The sequence below is a fragment of the Struthio camelus genome, chromosome 9 (assembly GCF_040807025.1).
Source record: "Struthio camelus isolate bStrCam1 chromosome 9, bStrCam1.hap1, whole genome shotgun sequence".
Classification (NCBI taxonomy): Eukaryota; Metazoa; Chordata; class Aves; order Struthioniformes; family Struthionidae; genus Struthio; species Struthio camelus.
The window spans coordinates 9,432,247-9,458,291 of NC_090950.1; the positions used below are offsets into that span (position 1 = coordinate 9,432,247).

General features: G+C 42.6%; 1 protein-coding gene across 4 annotated transcripts in view; it reads right to left on the reverse strand.

Annotated features, from left to right (window-relative positions):
* LOC104143546 (vesicle-associated membrane protein 2) overlaps positions 1-26,045 on the reverse strand; it is a 64,205-nt gene that overhangs the window by 22,420 nt on the left and 15,740 nt on the right. The window lies entirely within an intron of this gene.

Genomic DNA, 26,045 nt, shown 5'->3' on the forward strand with positions numbered 1-26,045 from the left:
GATTGTTCTAGTGATTCAGCAGCACAGTCTCAGCTGACTCAGACTTCCTCAGTGCTGCTGGTTACCTGCTGGGCCTGAAGGTGGTAGGTCAAAATCATGACTAAGAGATTTCCCATCCCACATGGCTCAGTGTCAAAAAAAAAAAGAAATCACTTCTTTTTTTTTTGGAATCAATTTACCACTTGCGTCTAATGGTTAAATGGAGCTGTGACTCTAATTAAGAGAGATGTGGAGACATGCAATGTTACTGGCATTTCCATTTCCGCTGAAGGAACATTAAGGATGACCGTGTATCTGATGTTTGCGAAGCTGCTTGAAACACAGTTCCGTTTTTGCTCATCTGCGTGAGCTATGCAGGAGAAACGTCTTGTGTTAGCCAGGCTAGGAGAGGGAGTTACACGATGCAGATAGCAGGAGGCTGTCAGGCCATTGCTGTGACTGCACAAGAGCAGCATTGGTACAGCATACATCAGGACCTCAGTAGCTGTTTTCAGCAATGTGTTTTATCCATCCAAAGAGCTTTTAAAGCTGCTGGCTGTGGGACCTAATCCCTTCAAACTCTTTACCCTAACAACACTGCAGTAAGCTAAGGAAAAGCTGTTATCCCTGCATACGGCTGGAAACTGAGGCGCAGAGAGATTAGGTGACTTCCTCAGTGACACAGGACGCCTGTGGCATAGCAGGGCCCCGAGGCCAGGCTGGTCCTCACCACCCCCCTGCTCCCCTCTTCTGCTTTAGTGACTGACTCCAAATCAAAGCTCACAAGCTGTCTTTCAGAGCAGGAATTATTCTCTACCTCACAGACTTACCGAAGAGCGAGAAACATGCCCAGTTAAAGGTCCCAGCAGAGAGGAAAGCATGAATTACATCAGACGGCTTTAGCTGGTACCAGCTGGCAAAGCTCGGGGGCGCAGCGGAAACGCCCGGAGAGAGCAGAACATGCGACTCCTTGCCCCTATAAGGAGGGGAACGAAGGGGGCAATTTTCTACGAATCCCAGTTGAATTCCTCTTTCCTCAAACCTTTTCCCTGTTGTTCTAAAAAAATATAGGAAATTGCTTTGCTCTTCTTCTCCCTCTTTACCTTTTTACTGTCCAGCTACCATGTTTCTATAATAAATATCTATTATCATAACTAAACTTTAGTCTATTTAAGATTTTGCTCTTGCATGGGGCTTGACTGCTCAAGTGGGGTTTGATAGTCTGTGGTCCCAAAGATATACAAACAAAAGTAACTATCTGCATTTAATTGTTAAAAAAAACCAAAAACAAACAGGCCTCCCCCCCCCCCCCAAAAAGAGAGCCCTTCCTTAGCACTGTGTTCTTGAGACTCAGCCCTAAAACAATGATTAGAATTAGTTACGAGTGCAAATTCATACGCTATTTTAGTGAGTAAGGATGTCAGTGAAGATCCAGGACCTAACAGAAATTGTAGAAACAAACCACTCACAGATTGTCCCTAGTGCATCATCTCTGGATTTAGATGCATCTGAAAGCTTTCAGGCAGGGAGGCTCTCTAAGGAAATAAAGGAGTTGTATTGCACTGGGGGCTCTGTGGGTAGCTTTGAACATGCTTTGTTTGTTCGTATGCAGTAATAGCTAAACAATTTTTCCACTGATAATTTCTGAGGGGAACTTTTACTGTCAATATTTACAGTCTTCTGCTTCCTGGATAGATGTGTTAGTTCCTCGTTTTATGTTAAGCAGCTTCTTCCAAATGTTGCTTTTTTGTGGTTGTTGGAGTTTTTTTTTTTAATGCAGTAGGTAACTTTAATAGAATAGTGAGAATTTGCCAACACTAGCACAACAACTCTTTAAAAGAAGCAGTTTGGCTCTATGCAGTTTGACACAGTCCTTACAAAATCCAGTCTGACCAAGCGAACAGACTAAGATTATATGCTAGCCTATTTACATGCCATCTCTCAATGAAACTGGTACCTTTGATATCAAAATTCCTGGAAGTTCTGGGCCTTCTCGACTTGCGTGCTTAAATGTACAAACTTAACAGCAGTACAGGCCTAATACAGGTGTGGATTGAAAATCGTGTCTCTGGGAATATATAGATGTGCGTGTCTAGAAATCAGGAGATACTAACTATCCATCCCAACACCTCCTGCCCACATTTTTGCTTTCCTCATAGCCAGCTGGACTGTGTAAGGTGTCAGGTCCTGTAACTCTTTCAAGACCACACACTAATTCTGTCAGGAGAGGTTCATAAAGAAGACATCAGTTTTCTTCCAAGTCAACAAAAATCAAAAGTATCCTTCAAAATTGGGTTCCAGCCTTCTTACAGGTAGGTAGTCATGTTCGCTGCCTGCAAGGCTAGAGGATGCTTCGAAAGAAAAACTCTGGTTAGAGAACGCGACCTACATACTTCTGAGACAGATGCACTCAATGAGGGACCTTCTTTTCAGTTCAATTGCCCACAAATTTTACGCAATTCAGATTTTTATCTGATCTTCCCCCCTCCGCTTATTAACTATCCTATTTTTAACAGGCTAAGTTTATTCTTGTTTTCTTTCAACTAATCACACTTTCACAACAACAAAAAACGGGAGTAAAGAAAGTCACAATATCATAAAACTAGCTAGAGTGAAAAGAGTGTTAGGCTATTGATAGAGGAGCGTCACTGCTGGGTTAGAGGACTTCCGCGTACCTGGGGACGGAGGGATTTTCAGAGTAAGAAAAGGTGCTTCCAGTGCTTTCGGGACTTCACAGAAGGAGCAGAAGTAACTCCCAACAACAGCAAACAGGCTTCCCTCGCTACCAAGGAGCAGTCACGGTTTTAATAGAGCTGTTGTATCTGAATTCTGCTTTTCAGTGTTCCTTTTGAGACCTCCAACATTCAACAAAATGTGACTATCGCCAATTAAATGGCTACAGACTGTAACTTAGACCCATTCTATTCTACTACCATCAATTTGAAAAAGATTGTCATGCTATTTGTAGTAATGAATTGGGTAGTACTGAGTGAATTGGTGGTAGGAAAAAAAAAAAGTCACATATAAAAGGAATTAGCATTTTGAGATGTCTTAATTTTGTGAAGAAAGTTCTGCTTTGAACACATTTCTGTTCCCAAATGTGATTTGCATGTACTACCAGCAATATTCTACAAGGATTCTTCCTTATTACAAAATATTTACTCTGATGATCAGCCAAAGAATAACATCCTCCATTTAGTGTCCTGGGAATACATTTAATTAAATATTCCCACCAGTTTATTATGGCTATATTGACCATCTGGTGTGCTAAATACGTACACAGAGGAAAAATAGAGGAACTTTCTGACATTGTCTTTAATTTGATCATCACTTATTATACTAGTAATGACCGACAAATTTATCTTCTCCAGCGTCTTCTATTCAAGCCAAATGAGTATTACTTACAAAGCCCAAAGCACCTGAATGTTAAATTAAACCAATTAGTTCAGCTGCATAATTTTTGTGGCAAAGAAAGAATTTGCCAGAAAGAGTTGCCTTATTTCCACGATTTCCCTAAATCACAGTCTTGACAACAACCAGTTGCGGTGACTCAGGCAGGGTTTCTGTTAGTCAGAAAAGTAACACAAGGCAGCAGGATTCCTTTTCTGAAATATCAACACACCAGATTATTTTAGATCCTTCTTTCCCCTCACTGCCACCATTTGCAAAGGCTGTGGCTTACGATATAATGTCAAAACAATGCAAGGATATTGATTTACGTGTTAACCGCTGGCCATGCTTTGCAGAGCAATCTGATGGATTTGCTCAAAGGATGGGTCAGATGACTCAGAACAAATTAAAAACTCAGAACTACACTGTGGAAGCTAACTGTCTAAAAAACACCAGTGTTAAGTGATGACCTATCCAAAAAATAGCATCTGCACACACAGACTAATTCCACTGTGTCTTTAGAGCCAAGTTGACCAGTCTCATCTTCACTTTTAACTGGACAAAAGAAAAGGTTCAACAAAAATGTTTGAAAGTATCAAAAGTAGAGTCACCATTATAACCTCCATCCCCGACCCTGTTCCGCTTGAAAGAGCTCAGTCTGTCACTTAAACCCCAGTTAGGAATTCTGTGGACCCAGATTAACAAAATCTGGGCTCTAATCTCACTGTGATATGGGTTTTCTAAACTCCACTCTTCCTTAGCACTCGCCTCTCCAAAAGCGGTGGCAGTGAAGAGGTTCCTCATCTCTTCCCAGAGAGGCAGAGCAGCAAATTAGGCCTCTCTGGGAGCAAATTCAAGAGAGAAGGAATAGCCCAATATTAGCAAGCACCCAACGTACCTGCTACGCTGGTGGGACAGCTCCACCACAGCGCGCTGCACACGGGACCTCCGCTTGTGTCTGGCCACCCTGGAGCAGAGCACCTCGCGCTACCCCGCTCAGGACAATTACCTCATTGCAAGGTGCAGTGACAGCAGCCTACAGCCGTCTTGCACACTGAGGTTACCTTATAGACCGGCCATCACAGAACAGTTGCGTTTTCTCTCTACAAAACTTTAAAAAAGGAATTTCAGTTCATAAATGGGAGAGTGCTCTTACTGGGCATTAAAAAAAAAAAAACAAATAAGAGATTCAGCAGAGAAATCAAATCCTCAATAACACAAAATCCTTACTTTCCTCATGCTGAGTTACCAATCTGGAATTAGGGACAGAGAAAACTGATTGCAAACTGAAACAATATTGGATTATAGCAGAAACTCTCCAAAGCATAATGGGCTGGGGGAGGAAGGAAACCTAACAGAACAAAGCCCAACTCAGGAACTTGGTGAGATACGACTGAAACTACTCAAGAATAAAGTGATAAATATATTGAAAATGCAGCCAAGACCATTGCTGTGTCTTTTCCCTCCATATCACAAGGAAAGGAAGAAATACAATCTGCCTTGGAGAGTGCGGGGAAAATACTGAAATACTAAACAAATACTTTGCTGAAAAAATGCTTCAAAAACTCAGAACTCTAAAACCAGAGTATATTTGAACAGCTGATGAAGTAAAACATCCTGATCTGCCAGTAGATATGCCTGATTCACAAACCTCCGTTTTTCAGCTTTTAGTCCAATCACTAAGGACCCAATCCAGCTTTAAACAAATTCCCAAGCCCTCCTGCTGAACAGGGGGTGACATACTCGGAGCCCGTGCTGGTGTGGTCTGTTATGGCTAGACTTCACTTTGCACGCAGTGGACACAGAACACCCACTATTTCTGACTTTCTGTGTCGGCTGCCAGGCTCATGGGCTAATCCCAAAGGAAAATATCAGGGAGCAGCTGGGCAGGGAGCAGGTGGGTGGAGAGGAGCAGGGCTGAGCTTGACTCAGCCATCCCCTACCCACTGACTCACGTCCTGGTGCAGAAGCAGCTGCCGTCATTTGTTGCTGGTTACAGTCAGTTAGAAGTAACTCCGATGCAGAGGAGCAAGGAGGGCTCTCGAAGGAACGGTAAGACTCTGGCGTGCTTTCCCTGCTTTGAAGTAATATTTTGCAGATAGGAGGATACTTCCCGTGCCTGTCTTTTGAGAGCCCTAAATTAAAACTCAGGAGGCTTTGGGCTTTCTATTTGCCTGTAAACTACTTCACAGCATTCTTGTTATGCTTTAGAAAGAAACAAACTATGAACATACTTCTCTTTGAATAAAAAAAAAAGCCCCAGCAACAACAGAACAGCTAAAAGATAAAGTCGCATTTTCATCAGCAGCAGTGAAGTGTTTTTGGCCTCTCAAAAGTTTCTGGAATAGTTCTGTCTATAAACTTCTGTTCTGTGGCTTTCGGTCTCAATCACGAGTTTACTTCCTAGATTAATTACCAGCCCTACTTATTTCAACCTTCATTATCAGGAGACTCATTAAGTTTAAATTCTCACCAACCACTTGACCAAGATAGCTTTACTGGACATCTTATTCCATCCACTCATTAGTTAGGCAGCAGTCACACAGCAATTGCAATGTTGAGAGAGAGCAGCAGAAGCATCTCTACATAAAGCCCCACTTCCAAGCTTTTTTTCCCTCACAAAATGTCACATTCGGTTCCCAGCCAGCTGCCATGAAACACAGCTACCGTTTGCAAGCGCCCTTATCCCGAACAGGAGCGCTCCACCTTCCTATAGCTTTATGATTCATAGGCAATGGTTTTTTTACTCCTCAGTTTCAATACCTATCAATTACTGAAGCTAGATTCCATTTAACCAATCAAATACTTTAAATTAATTAAAGGAAACTTCTCATTTCAAGCTCTCATTAAGTGAAAAAATCAGAACATTTTGAATACCAGAAAATCAAGAGCGTCTCCCTTTTTAAAAAAGATTTTTAAGAGTATTTTGCCAAATCATGTGGCAAACTAACATGGATTCAGGGTTACTGTCTAACAGAAAACTCTACTGCCAATACTGAATCACGTTCTGAGCACTTTAAGTGCGTACAATAGCATTTGTCTATGGCATCACAGCCACCTCGTCTAAACTCTTGAGATTCCCAACTACGTGCAATCAGTGATTTCATCAGGATTAGGGAGGAATGTTTTTAGATTTCAACCTGCTTGTTAAGCTTTAAGAGTCAAAGGCTCAACCAAAATCTGAACTGTCCACAAGTCATTCATGTGAGAAGAAGAAATCGGTGAGAGTTGTATTTGGAGCAAAGCAATCCCTTTGCAATCAAGCATGAAGTCTCCTCTCTTTACTAACACAGAAAAAAAATTCATATAACTGAAGCACCTCCCTTGCTAACAGCTCCTGCCCTCAAAGCCCCTCTTTAAGCTAATCTGAGGGCTTTCTTCCTCTCGTTCTTCCCATCTGTATTACATCCCTTGAAAGGCAAAGCATTATCCTTCTGGTATTGTCACTGGGATACAGACACATACTGTAATTTGGAAACTAATGTTGTTTCTGGAGCTTGCTTCCACAAACAAGCTCAATAACTTTCTATAGCTACCCCAACTAAATCCCGGGAACTAAATCCACCTGTCCAAACCAAATTCAGCCTACCTGCAGCAAAATTCAATGCATTAATAAAGCTATTAATTTTGTTTAATTACTCTTTGGCTCCTGCTTCCTGTTAGATCTGAGTCATCGCACGGGTGCCAGTGCTTTAACACAGGCTGGAACAACAGGTTTCGGGTGCGCAGTTCTTCAGACGCTGTCGGGAATCCTGCGCGCGGCATATAGGCGCATCATGACACACCAAAGAGAGGAAGAAATGCACAGGGCTGTAAGCAGTTCCCTAGGTAACGGGGAGATATTTTTAAAAGAGAAAGTGATGCTGCAGCAGGTAAATAAATAAACGCATATCATAAAGGGCCACACTCATGACTAGCTTTCCTGGATACAGCAGAGAAGGGGAAGGGGCAGACTGTAAATTCATGCACCTGGTATCTGGGAGGAAACAGAAAAATTCCTCCCCAATTAGGTCAAATAATGCCTCCCATTGAGAAGTTCTTTTTGGGCAGCCAGGAACACCCTGCCTCCCAGCCTTCTTCCTCTTACCTCACCACTACCTTCCAACTCTCCTTCTCCTTACAAACGGCTACTAAGCAACAGGAGGTTTGCAGAGAGTGAGTCACTCTCGCGTGGCTGGCAGTCTGAGTGCACAACGGCCATTAGTGACCAGACAATGCACAGACCAGAATCACTGTGCTTCCAGATGACCAACAGGGTCGCTGAATGCCGAAAAACTTAATAAATGTAGTGCTTTAAAAAGATACAATTGTAAGTCACGTCTTATAACTCTCACAGAAGATGTGTTAGCTTGACTAAGCTAGCGAGAAGACTGGTATGCATGAGGTGCGCAGTTGGTATGTGTGGCACTAACCATTCCGTACAAATGGGGTATTCCTGTAAAGTGAAGTAGCCAATATTTAAATTATATTTTATTTAGATGCCAAAACAAAACACTTAGGACTGATATAAAAAGTAAAAATTATTGGGAACTAAGAAAAAGGAAAGTGTGGCAGAACGATGCAAGGTCAGTCAGTTCCCAGCGTAAGCAACAGATCTGCCATTAGCAGGAGTGTCTCTGTCAGGAGACATCGCTTTGACTGAGGTTTTACTCCTCCCCCCCCCCCCCCCCAACAGACTAGTGGAAAATAGAAGATATGTCTGCAAAAGGCCACAGGAGATCATCTTGACCACTGCCTTATCTCCAGCCAAGACTGACTTCTTCAGATCTGAAACAGGTTTGTCTACCCCAACCTCTTCTGTTTTTCCCTAAAAGATTTTTGTATTAGGCATTTCAAGGGTTCATTTAGCACTTTTAACTCAAGCGACGCTCCGAGATCACCAGACAGAGCCATCAACCCTTGCGAGAATGCTTTGGAATATTTGGCCTTAGGACTCTTAAAAGAGGACTGGCCAAAGGCGATCTATAGCATAGGCCCCTCCATCACAAATCAGCTGAAGGACTGGAATTCCAAGAAAAAGAGAGTTGTCAGTCTAGGAATATGAAAATCTTAGTGCTCATGTGCATCACTGCTGAAAAACTGAGTGTGGGATGCCTTTTGAAATCTGGAGCCAGAGCTGTCCTCCCCCCTTCTTTGAAGTTGTTACACTCCGGGATTTTGAGTCACTGCTAATCTAAAAATGACGCAGGATTTGTGCCTTTGAAATGAGACGCCATTTTGTCCAGCACTAGAGTTGAGAAATTGAGTTGAAACTTTAATCTTATTAGCAAACGGTTTCAAAGCCTTTTCTGAATGTCTTATGCACAACTATTAGAATTCTTCCACGCTCCTGGGATGGAAAGGTAGTTCAGTTTTACTGTTTACCTTTGGTTTTACTATTATGGGTTTGTAAGTACTTCAGCCAGTTAGTCAAAGCCCAGATAATTTGGTGAGAACTTTTCTGTCAGCTTCAGTATAGGTTCAAGACTTGAACAGAAACTAATCCTACTCATTGTATTCAAATGCTGAAGCCAAGAACCAAGACGCCCTGGACATACCTATATTAGTTCCGTTGAGAACCGTGGCTCTCGGAGGGACTCAAGTCCAAGAACATTGTATTTTAAACACTGGAAGTGGTAAGATACAGTAAGGTATTTATACTAAACCTTTATATTAACAAGAGATGTTTAAGGCACATGAAGAGGTTCATTTCCTGGTTTTGAGCGCTATGACATTAAAACGACGTTCCGCTCTTCAACACTCACAACAAACAGCAAGCTGTTTATTTTACCCATTAGGTCCTAACGATAGAGTAGTGGAACATCTATGGAGCAATTCAATATGGGAAAGGAACAAAAGCAGTCATCTTCCTTGCCAACTTTGGTAGACATCACCCTGACTCTACGGGAGGTTTCTGAGAAATCTCGTGCAGAGTACTTTTTAAACTGGGAAGGGGCCTGTTCAAATGTAAGCAGAGTTCTCTCACTGCTAGTTTTCTTTAAAACTGTTGGTTTTTCTGTTTTCTTTAAAAATTGATTTAGTTCCTTGGTCTTAATTAAAACAGGCTGAGTTCCTAAAAAAAACTCTACTAATAATATTTTCCTAGAAACATTACACTGTGCACTGCCTGCTGTCTGTGAATATTTAGGTGATTGAGTTAACTGAGACAAGTATTATCAGAAAGATAAAAAATTACCACGTTATTGGGAAAACGGATTTTGAATTCAAACATTTTCCCAGAGGTCTGATTCAACACTGTTCCGATTGAGGAGAAAATTAATTAATTAATCCAGCCTAAACGAGCAGGCCACATTTCAGTTTTTCTGTCAGATTTCAAGTAAAAGCAACTATCAGCTTGAACAACAATGCTCAGAGAAATTACTTGTAAATATTTTTTCAAAATGCATTGTGTTAGAAACCCATACTTCTCATCGGCAATTCCAAGTGGAGAAGCCTAAGGAACAATCGGCCATGAAGTACCGATCCACTTCAAAATCATAAGTTACTAGTGCAAGACACTGTTACGCAGACTGAAGTAATTCAGCACATACGTATGTATCTTGAATAAAACCTCAACAAAGCGACAGTTAGAGCTTGCTAGTATTTATACAGAAGGTGCTACGTTAGATTAATCTAGCAAACAAAAACATGGCTGAAGATAGCGTCTTATCACTTCAACTGCTGAAATGAAGGTTAGATTCCAAATCAGAAAACCTAAATACCAGAACACCAATCCTTGCTGTTATTCAAATGGAAACTTGTGATAGCTTGAGAAGGGAGCTATAGGATGTAATTTAGTCACAGTATTCAAGAAGTCAGAATTTAATGGCCTTTTGGCCTTAATCTGTGATTCAAGTAGTAGTTCTTTAAAAAAAATCTATTTGAATGCATTTGGTTTTTACCAGTAATTGCTCAATTGAACTTTAGGATAAAATATTAGGTTGGTAATTATGCCCCTCTCATCACACTGGTATATCCAATTTATCCAAATATATTAAAGCTAATTGATAAATTGCATAAAATGAGTAACGGTAATAATCTTATCTTCTAGAGCTTTGCCATTTTCAAAAGGGGCTTTTTGTATTTACATTTATTTTATGAGACAGAAGAACAGCATACAGATTCCAATAATGAACCAGTGATTATAACGATCTCACTAACATTTATCCAACCAGGAGTAGTTAGAACAGGCTTATTTTTACCTTGTGCCCACAGAGGGAAGGAAGCAAGAAGAAAAAAAGACGATCAGACTTCTTTTGTCAAGGGAAAACCTGTCTAGTTTTGACTCCACTCTTGCATTCAGCTGTAATATTGCCTGAATACAGCTGTGCCAAATTCATAGTTTCTCTCCAGTGAGTTTCTTGCAGAATCAGGACCTCAGAAATATCAAAACATCTGAGTTATTGCGAGGTAACATAGCTCTTTGGAAATAAATGCAAGTACTTACTAGTCACAGCAACCGTGCTGCATTCACATGATTGCGGACAGCCACCATATGTAATGTACCATCTGTGCATACGTGCATCAGTAAACATATTAATACAAGGAGCTTGAAGCTACCATAAGAGAACAGTTCAGAAGTGGTTATTGATATCTTGTGATGACATAGGTACGTTTTACGGCAAAGTTCCTGAGAACCGCTACATAATCCTACATATAATCTAGCCAAACAATACTGCAGGAGTAAAGAACTTTCTAGCAGTCTTTGCTGAGCATTTCTTTTACTATTACTCTGATGAACATTTTACTAGATTCGAAAGACTCGAAGGGCGCAATTTTCTGAAAAACATTCCATTTCAGAAGTTTTCAGTACCATTTTGGGTTTTTTCCCCCCCAAGAATTTCAACTCCGCCTTTAATCTTGCACAGGCAATTTTACATCTGGAACTAATTAGAGACACTATTTACCTACCTATCTCATGGCATATGCAGGTAGCTTAGAGATTTTTTGTTGAATTCAATAAAATTTTTCTTTAGATAGTAGAAAGGGAATAAGTGGCTAATTTGACACAGGTATTTTACTTGTGAAAAATGCCTTGATGAACTGCATTTTATCTGAAGAGACTTCTAATCACATAAATTCAGAGCATCCTGTCGAGTGAATAGGCCTGGATCGCACATATTTGGTTTAACTCACACTGAAAAAAGTGACAGCAACTGCAGTGGCCTGTCATAATCTTAAGAAAGCAATTATAGTAAAAATATCACTGCCACAGCTCCACATTGCACCGGGACATATCCAAGGGGCTTCTAATGGTAGCTCCATCAAAAAAGGGAGGCTAACCACTTACAGGGAGAGATGTAGATGCCGAAACACGGGCTCTTCTTACCATTTCAGATGCCCAATGGTGCAGTCGGAGGCAACTGTCAATGTCCCAGAGGCAAGAACATTTTTGCTTAAGTGATAAGGGGGCAAAAAACGTAGAGGTTAAACTCTTCCCGATTGTATCCATTAAACACCGACACCTTCCAGAACATCTAGCACTGTTTGATTGTACTGAACTGAACAAAAGAAAGAAGCAGCAGGTATGAGAGTCCGCTAATTCTTGCCTTTATTGACTTGTCTGTTATTACTTTGAAGATATGTATTGGATTCACTTAGAAATTGCTCTATGGTAAATACCACAGAAGGAAGCATGGATTTCAGTAACATTTGGAATTTATTTTCCAACACCTTCTCTTTGAAAAGCGCATATGGTTACACGGAAAGACACATGCACACAGCTGTTTATTAACACGATCTATACTTAGTATCTGCAGCTAAGCATTTAAACAAGCCCAAGTACCTTATTATCTTCCAACTGCCTGCATATCACTTCCCTGTTCCACTTTTCTTCTTTTGTTTTTAAATCTTTCAAGCATTTTAAAAGCCTGAGAAAGAACAGCTAGCTCATATACGAAAGTAAGATCTATAGCTGAAAAAAACGTTTGTGGCTGCATCGGTTCCAGAGTTATTTCAACTTACAGCAGCTGAACATCTGCCTCAGAATTTATATACCAATCCTCAAGCACCATTATGACGAGCTTTGTAATTTACTTAAGACAGAGTAATTGGTGCAAGAAGAAAGAAGCTGAATGAACAGACAGAAACTGGGGGGAACACGAGCAATGAGTTACTTGTAACATGATTTCTCCAGCTTCATCCCCCACAAATTCTCCAGCGGAAAACAAAGAAGGGGAACTACTGATGATTTCATTGCAACTTTTGGGTGCTATCCACAGCTAATAATTTCTTTACAACAGTAGTTTGAAGGCCACAGGCAGTAGCTCTGTGCTGACTCAACCTTGACCACAGCAGACTTCGCAGCAAACTCTGCTGCTACAAGGGGCAGTGGTACTGCCCGGTGCGCGCGGTGCAGGGACGTGGGGGCCCCTTAACTCACAAAAGTACACAGATCTACACAAACAGCATCTGTAGCTAGATCTGTGCAGAAAATCTATTGCCAAAAAACCTAGGTGGACGCTTAAGAGCTTCTAATTGGATGAAAGACCCATAAAGGCAACACCTGCCTTTTGCAACAAGTTAAGAGGTTCGTAGACAAGTAAATGAGTTTAAAAAAATCAATCCAAGATTTCCTCTAAGCGTTACCCGTTACTAGCTAGTGGAGATTGCTCTCTAGACTGAACAGAGCTTTCTGAATTACTCATTACAAAGACCGGGAGCTACGGAATCTGCACATCGCTCCGTGCTCGAGCATTTCACACACTGAACTTCTCCTCGCATGTTTACTGTGTAGAAAGCACAAACACATTTGAACCCGTGGGTAATTTTCTTTTCCCATTCACTATTAGGGGCAAATCATCTTTGCAAATATTTAACTCCTGTCCAATTAGGCACAAATTCTGAACAATAAGACGTCCCTAACTCATGGCATCTCTAACGCAGATACTTTCTCTCCTTCTCATTTGTTTAGCTTGTTAGCTTATAGGGACAGGGAGCATCTCTTGCCATGTTCGTATGTGATTTAGAGCAGAAGGATATCTGAACTCTGCTGTAATACTGTAACATCAAACACTAACAGTTTTAATGTGGGTCTGTTGTTCCTTTCACGTAAATATGGAAATTAAAGGAACACCCAAAGCTCTATCTCAGCCACACTAATCCTGTGAAAGCAGTGACTCACCTACTCATGGTTTTCCATAAATTAGGCAGCTAAAAATGGGTAGGAAGCGTGAAGCCATTAACACTTCCTATAGTGTAAATTCTCTCACTGCATGTGAAGAAAACCCATGGCAGTAAAAATAAGAGATGAAGGTGTCAACACCATCATGTTTAGATATTTTGCTAATAATTCAAATCTTCCTCCTTTGGAGCGTATGGTTTCAGAATGAATCATTCTCTATTTCCTCTTTTCAAATGAAAACTTAAGCTCTGTTGCTCACTAATTCCATATGTTTTTTTCCCAGCTATTAAAAGAGAGAAAATTAATATGGCTGTTTGCATGTGTTGCCAGCATCATCTCCTAGTAGTACCCTACCGTACCAATGTTTTGTATATTATCCTCCATAGGTCAGCACAGAAGTGGAAGTAATTGGTGTAAAACTGACAACATATGAAAAAGTTTGTACAAACTGACAACATATGAAAAGTTTTTTCTGAGAAAAAACTTCTTCCCTGTGAGGGTGACTGAGCATTGGAACAGGTTGCCCAGAGAGGTAGCGGAGTCTCCTTCCCTGGAGATACTCAAAACCCGCCTGGATGCGATCCTGGGCAATATGCTCTAGAGGATCCTGCTTGAGCAGGGAGGTTGGACTAGATGATCTCCAGAGGTCCCTTCCAACCTAAACGACTCTGTGATTCTGTGAAAGAAAAATAACACATTTGGGAAACGGAAAGAAATGGAAGAGAAGGGGACAATGCACTTTTGTACCTGTGAACAGACTTTGGGGATGGCACTGCTTGGTACTCCGTGGAGCAGGTCCATGCTCTGGGCCGGGCAGCAACGGGCCAGCAGGGCCCCACTGCTGTTGCCGTTTTGTAGAAATGGAACATGACAAAAGAAAGGTAGAAAACTGAATTCTCAGAACCAGCACCTAAACTTGGCTGCTGCACTAAGATGGATGACGGAAAATGCCCTTGTTCAATATCCTGTCCCAGTGGATTCAAAAGAAACTAAGGAATTTGCTAACTATAGGGTGCCAGGCCTACCCTTAGATACAGACATCTGTGGGGGCCCAGGAGGTCCTGATAAACAGCAAGTGCTGCAGAGCTTGGTTAGGCTCCACAACTCCAAACATCTATTTTAGATAATAAAAGCAAAAGATGCAACCGGTGCCAGGTGTAAAATAAACGGCCCAATTTTCTCATGACAGAGAAGGGACCACAGCAGGGCCCCTCCACTAGAAAAGGTCGGAGAAGCACGGGCCTCATACCCCTGAGCTGGCAGAGGCCTCAATACCGTGACAGTTCTTGACGTAGTGCATAAATCATCCAATGGCAGCTGTCCTTCAATTTATTGCTTCTAAATTTCACTGGTATCCTAGTATCAAGAACTCTGAATATCAAATATCCAGGTCAAGGCCTCTGCCTTCTCATTTCTAAACAGGTACAATACTAAGATTTCTAATCAAAACCACTCGTTCTGCCCAACCACATCTTGCTGCATCTAGTTCTCGTCACTTGTTTCTCTGCATCTTTTCTCTGGTCTATTGTATGTCAAACTGAACAAGGTCTTAAGAGAATTTTTTTAGACTGACCTTCTCTGTGAGAGAAAAGACAGCTCTTGCGTTTTCTGGTCTGTTCAGAACCTTACGTGGGTGAGATATGCAAATATTTTAAATATGTTAATATTTTCCTATTCTTTTAATCCCAGGTCATTCTGTAGTCAGGAGATTTAATCCTTTATAAAGCCGTTGCAGCAGGAAGAAACTTGAGTATTTGTCAGTTCCCCTCCTCAAAACTCTCCTTTTTGCCTTTTGAACCTCTGTAGATATTTTAAGCCTGAATAAGCTTAAATAGACTTCAACTGAAGATAGATGCATATATAAATATACGAAAAAACTTAGTTTTTTTTCCCATAATTTGACTAGTTTTTGCGGTTTGCAGAGCCAGCTGCCAACATTCAGTACAGTATTATTTTCTCTATCCACTGGCAGCAGAAACTATTTCATTGTCAATATGAAATTATCAAAGGCACAGCAGGACCAAAATCAATCATTTTAGGCTTGCTCTTTCTGTTTCTGGTCCACATCACTATAATTTGATCATCCAGATTTCCTGGCAGGGACACCAACAAGCACTACACCCCACGCGCGTTACAGCAGCTGTCGGACTTCCTGCTCGCAGTCAGGTACACGGCCGCGCGGGGTCTGCAGGACTTTGAAGTCACGATCGCACCGTACTAAATCCACTGGACTCCACTTGCTGTTTAAATCACGTAAATCTGACTACTAGCCAACACTTCAATGCAGTGATTCCAAGAGTACCTACAGAATTGCAAGACTTATTTCAACAGAAATCAGAGTATTCTCTCTTGAATATTCTGTTTCAACAGAGAACACAAGCGTTTGGCTATTAGTCACTGAATTCTGTACTCCCGTTGCTCTATTGACGGGACTGCGCACCATGGCTTTACTGTGATTCGTTCTTACCAGGGGCACAGACAGAGATGAAATCTCAGCCTTGTAGCTGCTGCGAAACAAGGAAAAAGAGAGCTTCTAGTTTAAAGTGAAGCCGTCTGACAAAAAGAAACGCAATTTTACTTTTAATTATGCTTCAGTGCAAATCAAATAAAGGGACGCTTCTGAAGTTGCCTGTGAACTGGAAGCCTCCCAGCTCCAACATCCGTTCAGTCACTCCTGGCAAGTTAACAAGTCGCAAGGTAGCGGGGCGTACACAACTCACGGGCGGTGTTAACGGAGACAGCGGTCTGGGAGGATTTGCCCAGACCGTAATTCCTCCCTCACCCCATCTAGTCACACCATCTCTGTCACAGAATACAATCACAGGCAAGCCAAAGGCCCCACATTTCCAGCTGTGCTCCAGGATTGAGCGGCTCTCTATTAAAGCAATACAGAGGTGCCCTACATCGGCAAACTTCTCTTGCCTCCAGCCACTTTACATATTGGCTGCCTCCTTCAAAATAAGCTTCTGTGAATCGGAAGACAAGAAGCGAGGGAGGCTGTTTCTTAACATCTGCAAGAACAGAAATGAGAAAGCGACCCATGGCAAAGGGCAAGCGGGTGTTTCCGAGAAGGACGGACAGCAAACACTGGGTTCTCAGTCAATGCAGGCATCGCTGTCAGTCAGGGAAACCACCACCAGGGTCGCGGAGATAACGCTGCTTAAACCTGTGCAGAGAAGCAAACAAGTGTGGCAAACAGCATAAACAGAACATGTACAGGTAGACAGCTCTGGCTATTTCAAACGTCTGACTCCCACTGGTTTGTACGAGAGAGCGAGATAAATGTCTTTGAGGATCTGTCTCTGTGCCTGAATTGTAGTTCTCTGTTTCTATTTCTGTAAATATGTGATTGCGAGGCAGCAATGGAGGAGGCACATAGATACCTACGGCAGTACGGATATTGGATAACAAGAATCTGAGCAAAACGTTTCAGCTCCTCACCTGTGAACATTTCCTAGATCACCAAGAGGATCTTTCCCTTTTCTTTGATAAATCCCATATATTTTTGACCCTGCCAGGAGCTTAACAAACTATTCAAGTGACTTTAAGAGTCATCACAATCGCATCAAGTCTCACATCAATCTGAGATGGTCTGGACATGGTACAGGACGCGCTAGGCTGCAGCCCAGCAGTGGAGAGCGCTGCAGTGGAACAGGAACTGGGGGACTGCAACTCCAAGGCTACCTCCGCACAGCCCTGCGTTTCAGGGGAGACCGCGCAAGGTATGAGGAAAGAACCCACTATTCCCACTTACAGCCCTTTAGCTACAGTGTATAATCTAAAGTACTTAGCTAGCCATCTAACTAGCCCTTATCTTCCAGGAAAAAAAGAAAAATTTCTATTTCCCTCTTTTATGTTTGAATCTGTTATTTTCTCTTTTTTTTTTAACCTGTCATAATCCATTAACCTCATATGCTTTAATCTTTTCATAGGAAATTTATTTTTTGTCTTCAAACTTCTCTTCTAGTGCAAAGACATTTTCCCTAGTCCATGGCTTCTACGTTCCCTTCACACGACCCTTTTTTTAAATGAGGAAATCAAATTTCAAATTATCAGTGAGACAGGCAAATTTATTCCTGATGGCACAAGATGAATTTAGCCCTGATGAAAAATCTAAAAGACAGACATATTGCGCACACTGTTGCAGCAACTCTCTCCTCAAGAGGTTTTAAGAGGCAGAGTAGTTATAGGAGAGCAAATGTTAGTTAGTCATAGATCAAAGGTGAGGAAAGAGGCAAAAGAGGAACAAGCAAGGCAGAGATGGTTACGGTTTACCCCCGAAACCCACTTCAACCCACACATGAGCCTCACTGGACCAGAACATCCTTCCTTCTACCCACATCATGCTATTACAACCTCTTGCTCCTCCATTCCTCTCTCGAGACACCAGGTACTTATTATTATATATACCACCGAATGCCAGCCACGCTTACAGGGCTTACAGAGAACCATTTTTAGCAGAAGCCACCACCCTGAAGCCACCTGCCCAGCCAAAGTGTGAGTAAGGGCTGCTGCAGGCTGTTTCCAATATTTCTTGGAGAAAAGAAATATTCTGGAAGAGGACGGAAGTCTTCACCTCTTTGGCAGGGTCGGTTTCTGGTGCCCTGTGCTGGAGGCAGAGCCCCACACTAACTCAATTCCGTGAGCCAAATCTGGAGGACATCAGCAAAGGGAAGGCATTCATTAAAGCTCTGCAACAATCATTAGCATTTAAGAGAACTAGGTAAATCATTTTACCCACTTATGCCTACTCAATTTAAACCAGGATGTTCTCTCTTCTCTCTTAATTCCCATTAAGCAGTTGCAAATTTCGAAGGAAAAGAAAATCAGTAAAATATATACAATGGCTAAAACTGTCTTCATTTTGCAACATAATGTTAATTATTCTTTAGTCCACTTGTCAATGCTTATACGGTGCAACTCTGTGTAGTGCCCAGGTTGCCAGTCCCCCGACAGAAATACTGAGGGGTATTTTGATTGATTTCAGCTTATTAAAACCATTATCCTAATTACAACTCATAGTTTATTCCCCCATTTTAAAACGCTGTCTGGCAGACAGCTGTTTTCAGAGGGAAACCTTTCACATTCTCTTTGAGGGGTATTCAGCTTTGTCCATTCACTCAAGTTTTCAAACCACTGCCTTCTCCTCTGGCCCTTGTTGCTGCTTTCCTGGTGCAGCAGATATGAGACACCCTGGGGCCACTGGCAATTTGCACGTTTCTCTTGAACTCAGCTAACTGTATATGGCTAATATATGGCTGCTACTACGGCTGTTCCTAGAGTCAGTTTACTCTATTTACAAGTACATTGCAGTCTGAGGACGGGAAAGAATGAGAAAGATGCTGGATGTATCCTCTTCCATCAAGTATGACATTAAACAGCCCACAGCCTTCAGCTTGTGCAAACAGCCCTAATTCCTGCAGAGTCAATAGCCATACGCTGGCCCTCCGTGAAATCTAGTGCCTAGCATCAGAGAAACAGAAAAAAGCATTTTGAAATTCTCATTACTGTTTTGTTGTTACTAAAGTTGCTACAAAGGATACCGCCTGATAGAGCAAGCATGCACCAACAGCACATCCTGGGTTACGCAAAGTAGTACCGAGAAGAAACCAGGACTCTGCAAAGGCAGGTCCCATGTACTTGGACGACAGCCACCCCAGTGGGCGGGAGATGCAGCCCTAAAATGGGAGGCTGAACTCCAACATTTTAATTTGCCAACAACCTCTCTGTTTTAGATAGTCTGAAAAATAAAGAAACATAAACAAATTGCCTATCCCAAAACAAGCCACCTAATGCACACACATGGAAAAAATACCAGCCTCTCAGGATTTTATTTCTAAAGAAAGAGCAAAACACTGAGTTGTCAGGCAGAACATGCTTTGCATTGTAACATCCATATGCAGAATAACTCTTGCACGGCATCACGGAAACATCTAAAGAGTGTCTATCCATACCCATTTGCACAAAACAGTTGTCATTAAAAATTCTGACAATTTGAAGAAATCCGTATGCTCCTAGGCAGAGGTGTTTGTTCCAGCGCTGAATATCTTCTCACCTACAAATCTCACATTTCTCACAGAGTGTTAATAATCTTCTGTCATAAGCTTTGTAAGGTCAACTTATTTGTCTTTTTGATCTCAGAGTTAAACATCCTGAGTGTCCATCGAAAGATGCTCAGGAGCAGTTCAATACTAAATCGATGTTGTACTTGGAAACATAAAACACACTTTATTCTGGAAAAGTAAAGGACAGCCTTCCTGAGAACCACCTGATTTGGGTTTTGGCAATAGCTATCAGAATTCCCAGTTTCAAATTCCTCCCATTCACATGGGCAGAAAGATCACAAAGCAAATCCTCGGTCTTTTTCTTTCTCTATTTTTTCTGGTTTGTTTTTCTTTTTTAAGGAAAAAGGAGAGCCCACTATATCCTCTCTTTATTTCACTTTGAAGGCAGGAGGATGGATTCAGCACTAATTTCCTTCTTTGTGCAACTCAGTGAGACTGTGATGTTTAACATAGCGGATTGTGCTGTCCGACATCCCAGTTTATTCTTGCATCCTCTTCGCTCAATCTCTGCAATCATATTGTTTCTGCTTCCTTTCTACTACAATCTACTCTGTCCCAAAGACATGTGATCCCTGATTCAGCCCCACTATAGGTTTCATTGCCAGAGCCGTGTTAGCAGTGAAATTAATGTTATTGCCCGGGTGATGTTTCCTGCATGAATACTACATGGGGACATTTTTCACATTGCTTCATTTTTAGCAGGGCAGGGATCCTATTTCTTTTCACCGTACTCCCAGTGGATGCGCTCAGGCAAACTAAGCCAGCTGGCCTTTGTCCGAAGAGCTCTTTTGCTGGGAGCGGGAAAAGGACGGCTCAGCGCGGCCATCCCCCTACCTCGGCACATAGATGACAAGAATACCTAGAGGCCTACTAGCTAATAGAAAGAAGCTAATAAAAAGAGTTTCAGAGAGAGAAAACTCTTCAGTTTCAAGTCTCCATTAAGAAGAGTCACTACAGGGCTGTTTGGACTGTTCAGAGGTCACACCATCTCTCACGTGCCACGCACAGTATTTTGGCATATGCTAAGGCATCCATGATGCCACTGTGAGAGATGAAATGGGACATCAAAGGAAAAGAAGCCTTCTTCACCTGGAGAATTTCTGCTCCTGAGAGAAGGATTTACAAGGTTGGAGCCAGGCAGCACAGCACATGCAAGGGCGTTCCTGAAATTCAGGAGTTTTATTTGGCATAAGGAAGAGACGAAGCCCTCACCTTAATTCTTCAAATACTCCAACCATCAGTGAACTTACTTCTGACTCAGCCTACCACCACTCTTGGCTTCATTTTTGCATTAGGGACAAGTTTGCCTAGTTTATTCTCTCAAAGAGACAGCCAGGAGGAATAGCCAGATTATTCTGCTTTGACCAGATTAAAAGAAATTGTAGCTCAGAGCGGAGGGATTCCCTTTGTTTCTTTGATGACACCAGGGAATTACAGCAGTCCTGTTTTCTGATACCACTGACAGCCTCTGTTTGATATGTTGTTGCTGTCAGAGCCCAGAATAGCCCACCACCATCCCAGTATAGATTTGAAGGAAGGCTGTTTCCAGGGGGGAGTGAGGCTAATAGCTCTCCACCACTTGGAGCTGTAGCTGATGCACTGTAGTTCACTAACTGTAGTTAGTGAATCTGTACGTTGCAATCAAGCAGCCTCGGGAAGATGAAAGTCTTAAACACAGGCAGACAAGTCACACTCACCACGAGGAAGTCACAGTGGAAGGCAGATTTCAAGACAGACCATCTGCAGGTTAAGAAGGGACCTCAGTGGAAAAACAACAAAAAATTGTATTGCGTGCATGAGTCACTGCCTAAGACACCTGGCTGCTGGAGACTGTTATGTCACCGGCGCTGTCAAGAGACTGCTGGCTCAATGCAGCAAGCTGCAAGCGTAAACAGCCACGTTTGTCTCCCCTTGCCGCCCATCCAACTTGCCAAGGTGCTATCCCTGTCTGGTGCTCACAGTACTTCCCCACAACCCTCTGAATGAGAGGGGTTTCACACTCACTGCACCATTCCTCATCCCGAATCCCAGGGGACAATTTTTTAAAGATAGCGAAGTCCATTCTTCACTATTTGCATGCATAATCCCATAAGCAACCTGCATAGTTTCAAAACAAAAGAAAGATAACAGAAATAAATAAAAGCCTTTGAGAAAATCCTTTTCACTAGAAGAGCTTTGCAAATTGCCACATATATTCAGGCGCTGATGCATAACCACTCCGGTCCAGGCTAGGGGTAACAGCTGCCTCTGTTGTAAACCAGTTTCAGTCCTACAGATGGGCAGCGCTAGAACAAACCCAGAGACAAGCACTATCACCACACTCAGAGAACAAAAGCAGCACAGTTTTAACCAACGACTAGCTGAATGTTCTTTTAATTTAACTTGTTAAATGCTTTGCAACAGTTTGAGATCTTTGACGTTTACTCAGCAAAGTACACAGTGCTAAATTCACTCAGAGGTACTTCCTGAACTATTACTTTTTTTTAGTTTGAGTTTTCCATCGAGCTGTGCTATGCTACTGCAGCATCTCAGGGTGAAGCTATTTTGTACACAACGATTAAGCTCTGAGCATGAACTAAGCATGAAACCATGGGCCTGTTCTCGGGCCAGTGGTCATGTTGCCTCTGAGGATTTGAGATTTTACTTCCTAAACAAATATGACCTCTTGGGCTCCTTCTCCCTTTGCTGGGTAGTGCTTAAAGCTTCTAAGGGTCTTTAATAGTAGCAATCATTCAGTATAGTCAAACTTGAGGTTTCTGGAGTTGTTCTACTTCCTTAGAGAACTACAGGTTACTCTAAGGTTACAAGAAGTTACTCCAAATACCTTTTGTTAACTGACAGTACACAGGAATGAGGGTATTTGAGAGAGGACCTCTGCTCCTCTCCATGAAAAGGATATTCCCTTTACCAAGGTGCACGTCCCCTTTTGATTCCTCCATGCTCACTATCTGACCTGTTAAGCACCCCTGTGCCCCCTGCACCGAGGATGGGCCATTCTGTAACTGTTATGTTTTACTCCAAGGCAAACCGCCTGCCCCTCCAGCGTCACCATCCAGGCTGCTCCTGACGCAAACAGGGTGGAGGGGAAAGGGCCGACAGCTGAAAACAGGCTTACTTCTAAAACCATGGTGAAGAAGATCCTCAGCAAACAACTTTCTGGGAGTCAGCAAATAGAAAAATATCAGCTTGCATAGTTCATAACCGGCTTTGCCAGCGAGGCGTTGAGGAAGAAAAGCACTTGTCAGGCATGGCTTCTATTAGAAGACCATTCTACTGCTAAAGCATTAGCACAGAACTTAAAACAAATCCATTCATTGTTCCCTAGAGCTAACTGATCGTCAGAACAAAGACAATGAATACACTGCTGCAAAGGTCTTAGCTTTAGCTGGAGTCTCCCTTGCCGTAGCCATGCAGTTATGAGGATGAAATACAAGAGGTCATGCTGCTTCATTTACATTAAGCAATTGGGAATGGACGTGACAAATGTACAGTTCAGTGTCAACATGCCAGGACACACGTGACATTCTACCTTTCCATCCCCTTCTCCTACTCTCCCTAAAATATTCAGTGCAAAGACAGAATTGCATCAAAACGTTTGGTGACTTGAGATATTTTTGTATTTATATCATCTAGTAAACAAAGTTGTTGAAAAATGTCACTGTGTGATCTTCGTATATGTGTGGGAGACAATATCACAGCTGTCAGGGAATGAGTGTACAACTCCTTGTTGGAAAGAAGATGACAAACATTTCAGAAACAGACTTTTATAGCCAGGTGGGATCTCTGCTAAACACTTGGGATGTCCAGACTGTCGATTGCTTCGCAGAAGATATCCACTGACTCATCCTGGCAATACCTATTCTCAAACTGAGCTCTCCCAGGCCCCAGTCCGCAGTGAGGCTCAGCAGGAGCTCTGCTATCAGCTCAGAGAATTCAGCCTTGAAGTCTCAGATAAGCTGATGGCCTATGAGTAATCATCAGACATGAGTCCACTTTAGAAGCGTAGGAAACAGCTAGACACCCAAAGCCTGCTGGAAGGACTGCTTTCTCGCTCAGTGCACTTGTGATGGAAACAAACAAAGCCATATTTGCACACAGCCCTGTCTCCTGCAACTTGCCCAGAGAACTTGGCCGCAATCAGTCCTAGCACATCAGGCCTGCAGCATCCACCACTCCTGCCCTGTACAAGGGATGCAAGGTCATCCTGCTTGTCTTGTTTATTGATGCTCCACTTGATGCCTACTTAGGGATCTTTGCATTTTCACATGGGCAAGTCCATATAGCTTGTCGTAGTTATGAAAGACTTGATCCCACTCAAGAAGTTCAGTTCCTTCGACAAGCAGTTCAGTTGCTCAGCTGTTACACCTTTTGGAGAAGCTGACAACTTTGCTTTTGCTACAACTGATTAAAGCTGTTTGTTTCTAATTAAAGCTGTTTGTTTCTATGCGTCCCTGCCCCTTTCCCCATATGAATTGTCTCCAAGGGTGACAGCTATTGGGTGCAGCTATTCTGGTGTGTGCACTAGGAACTGATACTATTGGAGATGCATGGAAGAAGACAGAAGGTGGAACAGTTCTGGAGTTACCAGTACATCTAGCAAGAAGTCAGGAAGCTTTCCCACAGATCAACCTAAAAACATGTGCGAGTGTGACTATTAGAGAGAGAGAGAGAGAGAGAGAGATTCCCCCCCACCCTTCAGTGTTCAGGATTAGAAACATCCAGCCTTGTAATTCCCCTCTAAACTCCAAAAATGACATACAAAATGCTTTCCCAGGTGACAGGAACTCTTTTACACAATAGGCTGTGCTGACGCCTGGGAGAGGACAGCTTATGAGGTTTGCGCTGTCAAGCAGCAGTGCCCTTTGCCTTATTGCAGCACACTGTAATTAAGGCCCTGAGAACGGCCAGGTTCAGCAGCATGATGAAGCAGAGCTATTTTTATATGCGAACTCAAATGAACATATATAATTTCTAACCATTAACCTCCTGCAGTAGATAACAAGTGAGTTTTGGAATAATTAATGAATTTCATAGTTTCTAGGAAGGGTTTACCAGGACCCATGTATTTCTAGAAGGCTGTCATATTGCCTGACTCAGGACCTAAGTATCCAAAAGGGCAAAACTAGCTCATTACCAATCTCCTCCTGCAACCAGCACCCCAGCCTTTCTCCGCAGGTGCAGTGGAGGTGCTACAAAGCATATGGAGCCAGTTCCCAAGTCCTCTCCTTCACAGATCCGCACGTGCTCTCATATAGGTACCCACGCTTCAGTAGAGCTCAGCACTTTGGGTGGGTTGCCCCCTTTGAAGGCTGAACCATGAATTCCAGCAAGAACTGCAATTCACAAAGCTCATAGGGAAAACTCACTCCTCACCTCTTCTCTAGAGGTATATGAAATTGGAGCTGAGGGAGGAGGCCTGGGAAGGACAGGGAAGATGCTGGGCTGTAGCTCTGTCCTGCCTTTTACAGCCCAAGAAGAGGAGGTACCAGCTACAGGCACGGATGTAAGGAGTGCTATCTGTGGAGTTCCCATACAGTTCCACTGCCAGGGGATCCACCTCCACTGAAGCAACACTAGCACAGTGCACAACACTTCATGCTAATTTAACAGCTAGATAAACCAGAGATTAAACACACCACTGCCAGAACTAAAGGAAGGCGCTGTTGCAACCTGGGCTGCAAAAGCTACAGCTCTGTAACAGTGGGCCACAACAGCTCCTGTCTGGGCCAGCCCACCACTCCTTGGGGGTAACCTTACACCTGCCCTAGCACCAGCAGTTCCTGACCCTTTCAGTGCACTGCATGCGACATACTGAGATTTGTTTCTCCTCTGTTAGGCATCTGGACATGAGCACATATGGCTTTATTAAACATAGCCGCATACACTTTGCATTAGCGACACGGCATTAACAGGGGAACAGAATGCGAGATTTTTCCAAATATCACTGCAAGATATGATATACAGAGATGGAGGCAGACACCAAGCTAGAGGAGATTGCATTGAAAATAAAAGATGAGGAAGCTAACTTGCAGGGGATTTGGGTTTTGCTCTCTGTAGGAGGAATACAAGCATTTGCATTCAAGCCAGATTTAACAATGGGGATAGTGACCTGCATTTTTTTTTAAACCTCCCACATTTCCTTTTGTCCCAAATACTATGTGTTTTTCCCGTCTATTACAGGTATTTATGTGGCATCCACTACCAAAGGGTTGAAGCCATAAATAGAACTAAAAGGTCATGAGAGAAGTTGGTACCAATGAGAACGGTGAAAGCGCTACCAACTCATGCGCCACCTTTGGCCAGGTTCCTTTCTACTGGACTCTGCTGCCCCACATAAGTATAGCCCCATTTCTGTGCTGTTGCCAGGCGGGAGATGAGTTTCCTATTCTACAGGAGTTGAAACTTTTGTGAAGCAAAACCAAATCAGTCGTTCCTCTCCTTGCCAGTTCCACCCCAGACTGGATGGAAAGTTGGAATCTGGAACGTTTGGGAAGGAGTCAAATGTTAGC